General features: G+C 37.2%; 1 pseudogene; it reads left to right on the top strand.

The window, feature by feature from the left end:
- The first annotated feature begins 12,022 nt into the window (after positions 1–12,022).
- On the top strand, positions 12,023–13,353 carry LOC113624288 (protein FAM92A pseudogene; annotated as a pseudogene).
- The last annotated feature ends 888 nt before the right edge of the window (positions 13,354–14,241 follow it).

The following is a 14,241-nucleotide window of genomic DNA, read 5'->3' as shown; positions in this document are numbered from 1 at the left end:
ACTTATTTTATTGTAATCAATGCCATCAGTTCATGCCTACGTTTTCTGTCATTTCTAGAATACATTGAGCATAAATCAGTTATGGTAACCATGAAATTTGAATTCAAATGTCAACGTAAAAATGTTCTTCTTTCTTTCTCTCCTGCTCTTTTTCTTTTATCTCTCTGTGTGTGTGTGTGTGTGTGTTAAAACCCTTCACCCTTCATTCCAATGGTCCAAATAATTCAAATCCTTTATAATTTTCATTTGCCAATTCTATGTCCAGTTTTATGAATTGTACCATTGAACCAATCATTATTTCTCAAATCTGCCCACTTGTGTCAGGCTCAAGGACAGAGCATTCTTTCATTTTAGGTCACAAGCAGAGTGGAAAACAGGTGTGCCCTTGAAAGGTAGCCCACCGTACATTCTACAACATTGGACCAAGAAGTAGATTACATACATTTTAAAAAATAAAGCAAATTGACCTTGAATGGAACCCAGAAGAGTATCTAGGAGAAGAAGCAGATACATAGGTGTTCCAGAGCCAGAGCTGAACAATTGGGATAATTAATAAACTGGAATGGAGACCTTATAAGATCTGCACTCAGGACACTGCCTGCCACATAAAATGTGTTCAATACATGTCCTCTGGTAAAGAGAGACCTTAAATACTCTTTCATTTTTCAAAACATATTTAATATTCTTTCATTTTTCTCAATGTATTAAACATGCTCATTTAAAATTCTGTTCTGATCATTCTAGCATTTGTCATCTTTGGGCTTTTGATTATGTAGACTATAGTTTCTGCTGTCTCCCAGTTATGGTGACCTGATTTCTTGTGTGTTTAGGGAAACTTTACTGTGAAGGCTTTCTGTGCAGAGAAAATTCATTTACCTCTTCTAGGGGCGATGCCAACCATGACTACTTTAAAATAATTCTTGGCTTTAGTATTTGGGAGTCATAAAAGAGAGTTCCACACACTGAATCCAGGTGTGTGGTTCAGAATTCTTAAGGGAAACTTCTTTTCCAGTGCACCCAGATAACACGTTCACTCCTGCCCTCAAGACTTTGAACCAGTCATTTCCTCTGCTCTAGATGTTTACGTTTGGTCTTTTTTATCCTTCACTTCTTAGCTCAAATGTCACCTCCTCAGAGAGGCAACTCTGAATGAGTTGAGTTCTCCACTCCAGTCACTCTATGAATCCGTAGAAGCATGCAGTGTAGGTCCTCAAACACATTTGCTTGATGCTTTAAACCAAATAAATAAAATAAAATTTCTGTCTGTGATCACATCCTTCAAAAACAGTCACAAGGATTTTCACCAAATTTAGAGGCTATGTTAAAGGTGATGAGTCAACATTTATGGAATATGAGGTAAGCAAAACAAACTTTGTGGAGTACAGTGTTGCTAATGTTTTCATTTAGTTTCCCCTTTCCTTTTATCCAGGATTGACTATCAGCATCTATGTTACTAGACACCTTAAATAATTTATTTCATATCAAACTTAAAATTAAAAGAAAAGGCAGTTTATCCAACTCCATAATAGAATAATTTGAACTCCCTGCCAGGGCCACACCTAGACATACGGATAAGTTAGACTAGCTAACAGTTTCATATACATCTAAACCAGTATTTCAAAACTATCTGCCCAGTAATTACTTATTGAAGAAAGAGAAAAGTGCCTTTTTATACCTCTTTAATTATATTTAAGATAATTCAATCACATGTACTCAAAGTAATGTAATATTCTAACTTAATTTGGAATCGCCTTTTCTTCTGTAGTTTTTTCCTCCCTCATAGTTTACATGCACCGATATAAAAATAACTTATAAGGATATGTTACAAAGTCCTGTTCCAAATATCATTGAAAGTTCTGGGGTTTTTTCCTGTCTTTTATGTCAGCAAAGATATTTTCACCTTCTCAGTAGTTCTTTCTCACGTTTAGTTTCTCTTGCAATTTTCTAATTCAGAAAACACTATGGCAGGTATATTAAAGGGTTTAAAGTTCAGGGGGAAATTTTCAAATTCTCACTAAGCAGCACTATAACACGCATTTCTCAATTTCAGCTCTAACTGTTGGCTTCAGGCAGCTGTCAATTCTCTCTTCTCAGAGTGGCTGTCACCTGTTGAAAAAATCTGCGACAGAGATCCATCAGTGGTGGCAAGGAAAGTTTTGTTTTGTTTTAATTTTTACTCCAAGGTGCAATTTGGCAGAAGTCAAACTATGAAAGAAGCCAGCTATGAAGGGGGTTGTGTGCAGAAAACTGAATTAAATGGCACTGCATCTTCAATGTACTATAGTTGTTTTAGAGTCCCTATACAGCTTTCTGCTTTCTGCTCGGCCTTGACCATCAGACCTTGGGTCCACAGCTTACCTTCCTAGCCTGACAGTACCCTCATGCTTGACTTTCTCCAGAATCTGAGCAATGAATTTAGCCATTGTTGACTCTTCCCCATCAGCAGTAAAAAATACCAAAGCATCAGTGGACAGTACGAAAGGCACCAACTTATATTTGCATACTTAATGCCTGGTTGATTGGGCGTTGGGTCTAGGGGCATAGAATGGGAGAAATAAGAGTGGACAAAGAGAAAAGAGTCTAAGCCAAAAGAAGGAAGAGAAAGGGTTAAATATGAGGGAAAGTTTGGAACCTGTCCTCTGATAAAGTAAGCTCTAGGTCATGGATCCAAGCTACAGTTGGACTGTATGACTCCTTCTGCCTCAACCCTCCCTCACCTCCTGCAGCAGTCTGACTTGTTTACTATAACCTATAGTAAACAAGTTACCTATAACATGGGCCAGGCAAGGCACTGTGCTTTATTTGCATAAGCTCATTTTAAAATGTAATGTCAAAAATTAGATAATTTTAATTCCCATTTTAAGGTTGAGGAAACTAATGCTAAAAGAGATTCTTTCTCAAAATATCACATCCAGCTGGTCTTCAAATCCAGGAATATCTAGCTAAAAGAATGAGCCATCTAAGACTAAGAGATTGAAGACCACACACTTTGAACCCAAAGTCTATAATCTTAAAATGACTGAGGTAAACTTATCATCAGAATCAAAGTCAAAAGTAGGTGGAATGTGAGTTCAGTGGGAATGAGAAGACTCACTTGTCCAGTTAAAAAAAATCTATGACCAGTGAGATGCTGAATAGTGGTTGCCAGGGGCTGGCAAGTGGGGGAAATGAGGGAGATGTTGGTCAAAGGGTACAAACTTTCATGTATAAGATGAATAAGTTTTGGGGAACTAATGTACAGCATGGTAACTACAGTTAACAACTCTGTATTATATACTTGAAAATTGCTAAGACAGTAAATCTTGTGTTCTCACTACAAAAGGAAAAAGGTAATTATCTGAGGTGATGAAAGGGTTAACTAACCCTGTTGTAGTCATCATGTCACAATATATTTGTGTATCGAATTTTCATGTTGTACACCTTAAATTTACGCAGTTTTATATGTCAATTGTATCTCATTAAAGCTGGAAAAAATAAAGATCATTACACTGAGGTTTAACAAAGTTAAATAAACTTCCCACTGTCACAGATATTTTAAGTGTCAGAACCAGGACTCTGACCCAAGTCTGTATGACTCTAGACCTAGTGCTCCAAACATCCAGATAAACCACTTCTAAAAGGGGAACTAATGACTGTAGCATAGGTGACCTAAATCATCATCTACCTTAGCTGGAAGCCAAGCTCCACAGAAGAGGATTCCCAAGATAAAGTGAATACCCAAGAGATCAGATAATAATATCAAAACTAAATAACATTTATGGAGCAGCATTAAGGCTGTACCAGACATTAAGCTAAATGCTTTATCTGGATTATTTTATTTTTTGCTCACAACAAATCTAAGAGATAGATATTAATATTATCCTTATACTAAAGTTGAGGAAAGTTGAGACAGAGAAATTCAGTGTTTTGCCAGGACTTAAATCCTAGGCTCTAGGAACTGTACCCTCTTGGTCAGTTTACTGTACTTCAAGCCATACCTCTATAGGCTGGGAGTTTTAATTCCATCTTTCATAATACTAACCCCTTAGTACCCTAGAACCTGGAGCCTTTTACATTTGCACTCATCTTGGGTGATACTGACAAGAGTGGATGGAGTAGCCTCCAGCCCCTCCTCGTGGCTAGAATGGCCATTAACATTTACGAAAGGATCTAAGTATTGTGAATCAATGCTAACCAGGAAACACCAGCTTGTGGGTTTATCTAAAGACCTGGCAAGCATTAAACACCTGCAGTGCAACCCATCCTGAGCCTCAGAGGCCTCATTAAATGTCTGACATCTGGTATACAACAGGGTACTTTAGCAACTGGGGAAGAGCATCACACACATTAAAATGATAAAATTACCCCCAAATTAGTTCAGCAGATGTGGAGCAGAGACACCAGGAGTTTTGTTTTTCAGCTTCTTCCTTGCATTCCACTACAATAAATATCAATGCTTGTTATCCCAGCTAGTTATACAGTTCCCCAGCATCAAGGAAACTCCATTTTCCTTTCATTTCTGACACACAGCATTTAGATGCATCCCCTCTAATGACCTGCTTCCTCCTCTTTTAAGAACAGTGCTACAGCCATCCAGCTAGCAATTCAAAACTGAAAGCTACTCCATCCTCCAACCCTTATTCTTTTTAGGGTTCATTTTTAAGGCATAACCCTAAATACAGGAATTTACAGTCTTTAAAAAGTGGCTATTTTCAGACCTGTTTACAAGACCACAATCTGAAACATCAGTCAAAAACAGCTTGAACTGATTGCATCCTTCTCTGGAACAGAACATCTAGCAGCAAAACATCCATTTGTAGCTGGTCCATCTGCCCTGTAATTAAGGTTGCATTACAGCCCTGCTCCAAACTTATTTCTGCAAGGGAACAGCTGAGATCCCCTAGATAAGATGTCAGAATATGTGCTATCCAATTTGTTGGGTAACATTATCAGAGCCAATATAGTGCTGAATTTAAATCACCAGCAAAGTTGGTGATAGGGTAACATATATCCAAAGAAGCTCTTGTAAAGTCAGTAATGACTGCCTTGCTCTCCCAGGTGTCACTTGAAAATCCTCTTCATAAGACCCATTCAAAGCTCAGTGAAGGAAACACCTTGCCGTTGAATGAAAAAAAAAAAAAAAAGACTCATTATGTACATCAACTCAATATTGTGCACTTAAAAGCTATAGAAACCAACCTTTCCAAATTGTAGGTAATTTTTAACCATGAGTTCATTCTTGTGCCATTATTCACACAGACAGATGATGTAATATGCATTTTAAAAATGAGAAATCAACTTTGAGGATCAAGTGAGTCAAGGATAAGAACAGTGTGGCCCAAAGGTCTCAACACCTCTTCTCAGATTGAAGTCAGAAACTCTAAAAATGAGAATATCAGTATTAGGGGCAAACCTTGAAAACAGGTTTTTTTTTTTCTTCCTAAAGCAAGTTTTATGAAAACAAAAGCAGCAAGTGTTTTCAGAGGCTGGTATATTTATAATATGCAAATCGCATGTTGCTAACATGGTTTCATGTTTTCCCCAAAATAATTATTAAACAGACCCAAAGAATTCCTCAAAGAATATAATATCAGACTGATAAATATTTGCTAGAACCTACTATCTGCAAAACACTGTTTTGCTCTGAGGTGCATAGGGGTGCAGAAAATTTGCCACCAACCATCTGCCCTTCCCTGTTTGTCTACTTTTAGAAAATTCTCTCCCTTAAAATGTCATGTCTCTGCTTTCCCCTAGCTGATAGCTTTACGCTATCACAGGGCCTCACAGCCTTGAGATTTAGAGTCAAGTGCTGAAGTACCACAATGCTATGAGGGAAAGGAAGGTAAAATGGATGGATCTTATGCTAGCACACAGGGACATGTTGCTTGTGCTCATACACACACACACACACACACACACACACACACACACACACACTAGATTTTATGGCATGAACCCAAAAGTCATCTCTTGGGACAGTAAAAAAAAAAAAAAAAAAAGCTTCTCCTTTTAGCTCCCACTCTTGAAAAATATTTTAAGAATCGATCCAAATCTTTTTTGTTTCCTCTCAAATGCAGAACCTGTGAATGAGCATGATTTCAAGTCAATACAAAATACATAAGTTATCAGGGGATTTTTTTAAAAACCATGCATTTCCAAACATAGTTGTTAAGGTTACAGCAAGTAATAAAAATGCAGAGAGCATCTAGCTGTAGAGACAGGCATTGGAAACCCCCTACTGGTTTAGCCAGAGGAAAACGACCCCACAGGTTCACCCAGCAACAGCTGTGGGATCCAGATTACAAATTTCTCCCCAGGCAGTATGAATATGAGCTTGAAATATTCATCTCTCCTTCCAAAACAAATTTGCCAAGGCATTCCTGTCTCAATATTTCTATGAACTAAAACACACCACCCTCGGAGCAGAGCAAGTTGAATCCTAAATTCTTAGGGATTAAAGTATACGATGCTCAAGAGGGCACATATGAAAAGATTTTCCTTTGGAATCTCAAAATCAGTTGGCGGATGGTAGCAAGACCGAACAGAGATAAAGTCAAAGATTCTATCACTATTTCAGGTCCTTGAATCTTAAAAAGTAAACATATTTGTGGTTGGATTAATACTTTCCTTTTGGGAACCATTTCCAGCAAAAGGAAGGCACATTATTACACAATGTAGAAGAATATCATATGTGTTGGTTTATAAATATCACGACAGAATTGGACGGAAACATCCAGACTAAACTACATGAAATCCAAATTCACAGGGGCTGGAAAATGCCTAATGTAGATGGAAGGTAAAATTCTGAACTGCCGGCCTCATCTAGGATTGTAATAAAAGTGAATTGTGAGTTTAAAAATATTGAATTATCCAGCTTTTTAGTCTAATTTCAGTTCAACAAGTATTGAGTATATTCTATGTTCTTGATATTATAAGTCCCAGAAATACAAAGATGAAAGACACATGCTCTGCCCTCGGGAAGCACACAGTCTAAGGGAAAACACACATGCGATAGCGTTAACATGACTCTAACAAAAGTCTGCATACAGTAAGGACTTCTAGGCTGTAGGTAAAGGAATTTAGCTTGTTAGTGCATTAGCCACATTTTTATAAACATAAACAAATAATCATCCTATCTGTCATCTCTGCATTAACAATTTCCAGCATTTTATTAACAATGTACTTTAACATGAACTATCTTATGTACCTTACACAAGAGTTCTATCAAATAAGCAGGTGATGAGAAAACTGAAACATCAATAAATCTCCGATTTGGAAGTCATGTTAAATATCTTTAAAGTCCATCTGTGGGTAGTGCACACCCATGGTATTACACTAAGAAGGATTCCGAACTCCTGTTAAGTCTAATGTGAAAAAGTCCGCAATTGATTGAGAATGTCTGTTAGAGTTGTAGGGGAGGGAGTGGCATAACCAGTGTCTGTATTTATGAATCATTTTCTATCCTATTCACAGCTGCTTTTAAAAGACTAATGGTAGCAACGACCCCTTAGCAGTATCCTGCTGCATTCCGAATACTGAAGACGAAGTGGTCTTATGTCTCTCCATCCAGATAATTCCAGGCCTTCACTCCAGTCCGGAATGAGTTCCGGTGTTTCTTTTTAGCTCCATAATTCCCTTCTCTGAATAATCGTACTTTATTCACAAAGGCCATTGTTATCCAAATTCTCTGAGTTTTACAAAGTAAATAGTCCATTTTTAAGCATTTTCAAATGTTTCACCATAGTGAACCAAATTGCCCTCAATGTACATTTTGTCTTTTCATTGATATCAATATAACATTTTTACCAATACTGTGTTTGTTCAACCGGGGTTTTAATTTGTCTCTGACCACTCTTTTGCTCTCTTTTATTATCTTTTACTATATGGTTCATACTTGCCTACCCAACGCCACTAATGATTTCACAAATATTTCCAACAGCACGTTTTTCCCATAAAATGTTTTTATAAGAAAATCTGAACTCTGTGGAAGAAAATTTCTATACACATTGATGAAAGAAAAATACACCATTTTTATTTTACAACATTCTCTAACTTTTAAAAATATATGTGGAGACTTTCTTTGCATACTAACATTAAAGCACTCAAATTGTCATCTTGGTTTCATCTCTATGAACATTAAAATCAGCAAGGAAGACATTTAGCCATTTCTACTTCAGCCATACCAAGAGATGGTTCTTATTTAGCACATGAACATGTGGTTCAAGTTACACTGATGTTATGGAGGACTGCTGGAGAAACACCCAAATCCAGAGGACGGAAGAATTCCTGCAGAAGAATACATACAGCACACTCCACTCCACCCATTCTTCTCCCAATACCATATTCGGTATTTTTAAAATACTGTTTAAGAGCTTTCAAATTCAAATTTGAACCTATGACTCTGAAACTCCTATGGTCATTTCTTCTTCTTTTAGCTTCTGTAGGACTTAAGGCTGCATTCAGTTTCTTATCCTCTACTACACAGTCTCTTGCATAGTAAGTGCTCAGTAGATGATAATGGATTCTTGAACCGGAAAGAGGAATTTTTAGGTTATGGGTATGCTTAAGAAGAGAATTCCATTTCAGAGAAGATTCTCCAAGAAAACAGTTTTATGCAAAATGTGAATGCTGCAATGTTATTTATAGTAGTAAACGATTTAAGACTACATGAAAGTCTAAACACAGGAGATGGGTGATAAATCATGGTATGTCTAAATGATTGACTTTATGACAGCCATTAAAATGTTTAGGATAAAAACTGTCATTTAATATCAAGTGAAAAAACCAAGATACATGACTTTATGTAGTGTTATCATAACATATAAATATGATTTTTAATAAAATATACAGGTAAATTATGCCAAATATTAATAGCAGTTGCAACTATATAGCATACTTAAAATTTGGGGGGGGTATTTTGTAAAATTTTCTATAAGAAATACAATTTTTTTTTTTTTTTTTTTTCTGTACGCGGGCCTCTCACTGTTGTAGCCTCTCCCGCTGCGGAGCACAGGCTCCTCCAGACGCGCAGGCCCGGCGGCCATGGCTCACGGGCCCAGCCACTCCGCGGCATGTGGGATCTTCTCGGACCGGGACACGAACCCGCGTCCCCTGCATCGGCAAGCGGACTCTCAACCACTGCACCACCAGGGAAGCCCACAAATTGCTTTTTTAATGAGGAAAATGTTTCCACAAAAAGTTTTAAACTTCCCAAAGAATAAGTTCTCTGGTGAGTAGCGTGAAATAAATGATTCCAGTACTGAACAGTTAGTTGCACAATGAAATCTGATTGGTGAGTCATCACAGAGGAGGTTTTCTTCCTTTGGCTTCCAGGGCTGAGACCAGGAGGGGCCAGATATGTTATGCCAGTAATGTATCTAGTTATTGGCAAAACAGCAGCCCCAATAGAAACATTCCACGGAAGAGGTTTTCCAAAATGACTAAAATGTATACAGAAAGATATTTGGTCAATAATTTGTATCATAGAATAAGATAATAGTAATGTCAAAAGAAAATACATCTTTTATTTTGCCACTGTTATTCTGCACAGTTTACCTTCCAAGACAGCACACTCCAAGTTAAGAGTGTTAACAGGGATAGAAAAAGCTATGCATTCCTAAGTGTACTTATTTTTTAACTTCTTTATTGATGTAATATTAGTAAACGACAAACACCACCTAATTTAAATACACAATTTGATGAGTTTTGACATATGTATACACCCATGAAACCACTAATACAATCAAAGTAATGAACATGTCCATCATTCCCAGAGATTTCCTTATCTTTTTATAAATCCTCTCTCCTACCTCTCCTCACTCCACCCACATACCCTGTCCCCAGATTAGTTTGTCACTATAGATTATAGACTAATCTGTCACTCTGGATTTGTTTGCACTTCCTAGAATTTGATATAAATAGAATTATATTGAGTACTTTATTTTTACTTGCTTCATTCACTCAGCATAATTAGTTGGAGATTAATCCATGATGTAGAATATATCAACAGTTCATTCATTTTTATTGCCGAACAGAATTCCATTATATAAATTTTTGTATAGAATAATTATATTGCATACATGTATAAAATTATGTTAATTTTATTGTATAAATATTTATTATATAAAAATACTATGTATGTAAAATTATATTAGAAACATGTATAAGATACAAGTTTATCAATTCACTTTTTTTATTTGTTTAGAGATTTTGGCAATTAAACATGAAGTTTTTTTGAAGAGTCCTCTACAAGTCTTTGCATGGACATAGACTTTTATTTCCCTCCACCTAGAGTGGACTGTCTAGATCACATGGTATGGGTGTGTGTAACTTTTTAAGAAACTGCCAAACTCTTTCCCAGAGTGTTGATAGCTGTACTATTCTCTTCAGTATTATATGAGGGCTCCAGTTACTCTACATCCCGGGAATTGTCAGCACTTGGGATGCTCTGTCTTTTTAAATTTAGCCATCCTAATAGATGCGTGGTGGTACCTCATTACAGTTTTAATTTGCATTTCTTTAATGAAAAGTCATGCTGTGTATTGTTGCATTTGCTTATTTGCCACAATAGCATACCTGTTTGGGTCTATTCAAATCTTTTGCCCACTTTTTTAAAAAAATGAGTTGTTCTCTTTTTATTGAGTTTTGGGAGGTTTTTATATATTCTGGATATAAGTTCTTCATCATATGCATGATTTAAAATTTTTTCTCTTTACCATAATACCATTACCATTACCATAATTATGGTAATAGATTATTATGTGAACTGTAGTTTTCTTCTTGTTTCTTGTACTTGGGATTCATTGATATTGTTGATATGTGGATTCATAGATTTCATCAAATTTGGAATTTTTTCAGTCTTTACTTTTTCAAATATTTTTTCCAGTCCCTATCCTCTGTCTTTGAGCACTCTGATTACAAGCATATTAGACACTTGAAATTGTTCCATATCTCACTGATTCTCTATTCATTTAAAAAAAATTCTCCTGTATTTCTGTGTATCATCTTAATAATGTCTATTCCCAAGTCTTCATGCTTGCTAATTTTTACATCTGGAGTGTTAAATTTTCACAAATCCCATCTAGTGTATTACTCAAGTCAAACATTTTAGTTTACATTTATAGAAATGCAATTTTTGTCTCTTTTTATGTCTTCCATGTCTATACTTAAATTTTGAACATAAAAATAGGGTTATGATAACTATTTAATGTTTTTATTTGCTAATTCTAACATCTATTTCAGCTTTGGCTTTTGATTGATTTTTTCCTTCATTATGAGTCATATTTTTCTATTACTTTGTCTGTTTAATCATTTTTTATTGAATTCAGCATTGTGAACTTCACTTTGCTAGATGCTGGATATTTTTGTATTGTCATAAATATTCTTGAGCGTTGTTCTGGGTCACAGTTAATTTACTTGGATACTGTTTGTTTTTGCTTTTAAGATTTATTAGGCAAGACTGGAGAAGTGTTTTAGACCAATTATTTCCTATGATTGATGAAGACGCTTCAGTGAGCTCCACCTGATGCCCTACGAATCATGAAGTTTTCGAGTCTGGCTGGAGAGAAGAGAGGCTGGCATGCACTGTCACCTTAACCTGTTCGGGGGGTTCTTTCCCTGGCCTTGGGTAGTTTCCTCACTCCCGTTCACTCATTAGCACTCTACTAAAGAAATAAAGGGACTGGCTCAGATCTTTGTGTTCTCTTTCTGTGCAGCTCTCTCCTCTGCAGCACTTTAGGGAGGTAAACTCCAGGCAGCTTTTTGTCCTCAAACTCTCAGCTTTGTCTCTTCAACTCAGTGTGTTGTCCAGACTCTGCCTCAGTTCTGCCTCCATACTCTACGGCCTGGAAATCCTCTCAACACAGAAATCTAGGGAAATTCATAAGGCACACAACATTTCTCCTCATCTTTCAGGCATCACTGTCCTACATTCACTGATGCTAGTGCCTTGATAACCTTTATTCCATATATTTTGTCCATCTGCATTTTTTATTTTTCAGGTTCAGTGATAATTCTGTTCCCAGCTACTCCATCTTAGTTGGAAATGGATATTCCTAAGTGTATTCATTCTGATCCTAAACGACAACCAGTAAGTCTCAGCATTCTGAGTACTGAATAAGCAACCACAGTGTTCATACAATCACATACAATCATGGAGTCTCAACTATTCCTCTGTGAAATAACCCACACATAAAGAAAAAAAAAGATGTCTTTGACCTTAACTGTTGTTGTTTAATGGGTATTGCTTTCAGTAAATATTTTACACTTTATCTTTTTAAAATTTGCTTTTTAAAATTAATATTTTTCATACTGTTCTTGAGTAGTGATATTCGTTAAAGTGCTGTGCCTTAAATTTGTTTTGCACTGCCAAGTTAAAGCCCTTTTCAATAGACTATAAAGGTAAATCTAGAAATTACTTATTTTACATTTATTTCTTTTTTAAATCCAGGATGGGCCTGGGTGCCTCGGAGCCCCTGTCTTTGGGCCCCAGCCTGCAGTCTCTGGCTGTGTGTGAGGCAAGATATTGAAATGCAGCTTGCAGAACCAGGATGCTCAATTGTAAGTTGCTGTCACAAATGTGGAGAAGTATTTTGGAGAGCTGTGCTAAATCTTTGCTGCTTATGTGCAGAAAACTGCCAGACTGGGATACAAAGCAGAACTCCTGGTGAATGAAATCAATGTGTATGTCTCTACAGAGACCCCAAATTTAAATCAGGGCCTGAAAAACTTTGCTGACGAGTTTGCCAAACTTCAGGATTATTGACAAGCAGATGTTGAAAGACTTGAAGCCAAAGTAGTTGAACATTTGAAAGCTTATGGAACCATCGTAGAAATGAAATGAGATGACCTCAAAGTAACATTAACAGCAAGGAATCAAGAAGCTTTTCAACTGTTAACTCAGAAAGAATATGTCAGAGAAACCCGTCTGACTGATATGTTATTTCACAGGCAGAAACTGAATTACAAAGAGCTACAAGGGATGCTACCTGAATAACTCGTCATTTGGAGGAAACTATTGACAATTTTGAAAAGCAGAAAATAATGGATATAAAGACTATATTTTCAGAATTTATCATTATCGAAATGTTATTTCACAGCAAAGCTTTAGAGTTCTACACTGCTTCCTACCAAAATATACAACAGATTGATGAAGAAGATTTAGAGGTTTTCCAAAATTCTCTGTATCCACCAGATTATTTATGTCATTTAGATATCGTCAGAGCAAATTCAAAGTCACCTCTTCAGAGATCACTGTCAGCTAAGTGTTTATCTGGAGCAGGACAGGTAACTATTTGTTGACTAAGAAAGGATCAACAAGCAGAAGAGGACGATGAAGAAGATGAAGACTTAGACGTTATAGAAGAAGAAAATTAAACTTCTTAAGTAAACTTTTCATTTCCATTTTCATCTTAAATGACTTGAAATCCAGATTTACTAAAACTGTAGAACTTTACACTGGATTCATATGTTAAACCTCAAAATGAAATCCTACTGGAAATGGAGAAATTATTAAAGGAAATTTATGCTGACCAATAAATAAATAAATAAAATTCAGGATGTGTCCATGTAAACGTTATTTTAGAAGAATAAACAGGGAGACACCTTCAAGATGGTGGAGGAGTAAGACGTGGAGATCACCTACCTCTCCACAAATACATCAAAAATACCTCTACATGTGGAGCAAATCCTACAGAACACCTACTGAACGCTGGCAGAAGACCTCAGACTTCCCAAAAGGCAAGAAAATCCCCATGTACCTGGATAGGGCAAAAGAAAAAAAACAGAGACAAAAGAATAGGGACAGGACCTGTACCTTTGGGAGGGAGCTGTGAAGGAGGAAAAGTTTCCACACACTAGGGAGCCCCTTCACTTGTGGGGATGGGCAGTGGGCGGGGGGGGGGGGGAGCTTCAGAGCCACGGAGGAGAGCACAGCAACAGGGATGTAGAGGGCAAAGCAGAGAGATTCCGCCACAGAGGATCATTGCCAATAAGCACTCACCAACCTGAGATGCTTGTTGGCTCACCTGCTGAGGCGGGTGGGGGCTGGGAGCTGAGGTTGGGCTTCGGAGGTCAGACCCCAGGGAGAGGACTGGGGTTGGCTGTGTGAAGACAGCCTGAAGGGGGCTACTGCGCAACAGCTAGCTGGGAGGGAGTCCGGGAAAAAGTCTGGACCTGCCTAAGAGGCAAGAGACCATTGTTTCAGGGTGCACGAGGAGAGGGGATTCCTTCTCTGTCTGCCCACAGAAGGCAGAGCACCACCAA

Source organism: Aethalodelphis obliquidens, unplaced genomic scaffold, assembly GCF_003676395.1.
Source record: "Aethalodelphis obliquidens isolate GAN/ISIS:26980383/991018 unplaced genomic scaffold, ASM367639v1 scaffold13, whole genome shotgun sequence".
Classification (NCBI taxonomy): domain Eukaryota; kingdom Metazoa; phylum Chordata; class Mammalia; order Artiodactyla; family Delphinidae; genus Aethalodelphis; species Aethalodelphis obliquidens.
The sequence above is the reverse complement of the archived record's forward strand: the minus strand, read 5'-3'. Positions and strand labels throughout refer to the sequence as shown.